Source organism: Arachis hypogaea, chromosome 11 (assembly GCF_003086295.3).
Source record: "Arachis hypogaea cultivar Tifrunner chromosome 11, arahy.Tifrunner.gnm2.J5K5, whole genome shotgun sequence".
Lineage (NCBI taxonomy): Eukaryota > Viridiplantae > Streptophyta > Magnoliopsida > Fabales > Fabaceae > Arachis > Arachis hypogaea.
In genome coordinates this window covers 34,713,266-34,714,336 of record NC_092046.1, presented here as the reverse complement: position 1 = coordinate 34,714,336, position 1,071 = coordinate 34,713,266, and the positions used below count along the sequence as shown (strand labels likewise).

The 1,071-nt window shown below is 40.0% G+C and overlaps 1 non-coding gene across 1 annotated transcript; it reads left to right on the top strand.

Annotated features, from left to right (window-relative positions):
* Positions 1-208: 208 nt before the first annotated feature.
* LOC112724550 (small nucleolar RNA R71) lies at positions 209-316 on the top strand. Its single transcript, XR_003163707.1, has one exon. It is a non-coding gene; the product is annotated as a small nucleolar RNA R71 (small nucleolar RNA).
* Positions 317-1,071: the final 755 nt, after the last annotated feature.

Sequence of the window (1,071 nt, the reverse complement as noted above, 5' to 3'; positions counted from 1 at the left end):
GAACTCCCTTCTTCATAGGCGTCCCATTACTCACAGGATTCCTTTCAGAAGTGTACATGAACTGGTTATTAGCAACCATGTCAATGATTTCTTGAGCTTCTGCAGGCGTTTTCTTTAGGTGAATGGATCCACCTGCAGAAGTGTCCAGTGACATCTTTGATAGCTCAGATAAACCATCATAGAATATATCCAGGATGGTCCATTCTGAAAGCATGTCAGAAGGACACTTTTTGGTCAACTGTTTGTATCTTTCCCAAGCTTCATAGAGGGATTCACCTTCTTTCTGTCTGAAGGTTTGAACATCAGCTCTAAGCTTGCTCAGCTTTTGAGGAGGAAAGTACTTGGCTAAGAAAGCCGTGACCAGCTTATCCCAAGAGTTCAGGCTGTCTTTGAGTTGAGAATCCAACCATAATCTAGCTCTGTCTCTTACAGCAAAAGGGAAAAGCATGAGCCTGTAGACTTCAGGATCTACTCCATTAGTCTTAACAGTATCACATATCTGCAAGAATTCAGTTAAGAACTGAAAAGGATCTTCAGATGGAAGTCCATGAAACTTGCAGTTCTGCTGCATCAGAGAAACTAGTTGAGGTTTCAGCTCAAAGTTGTTTGCTCCAATGGCAGGAATGGAGATGCTTCTTCCATGCAAATTGGAATTAGGTGCAGTAAAGTCACCAAGCATCTTCCTTACATTATTATTATTTTCGGCTGCCATCTCCTCTTCCTGTTCGAAAATTTCTGAAAGGTTTTCTCTAGATTGTTGTAATTTAGCTTCTCTTAATTTTCTCTTCAGAGTCCTTTCAGGTTCTGGATCTGCTTCCACAAGAATGTTCTTATCCTTGCTCCTGCTCATATGACAAAGAAGAAGGCACAGAAAAATAATAATAATAATGGAGATCCTTTATACCACAGTATAGGGATCCCTGTGTGAGTGGAAGAAGAGGGAGAGACAAAGAATGTAATATAATGGAAGAAACACAACTGTGAGGATGGAAGAGAGGTGAGATGAGATGTTAGGATATGAATGAATAAATAGAATGAGATGGGGGAGGGATAATTTTCGAAAATTATTTT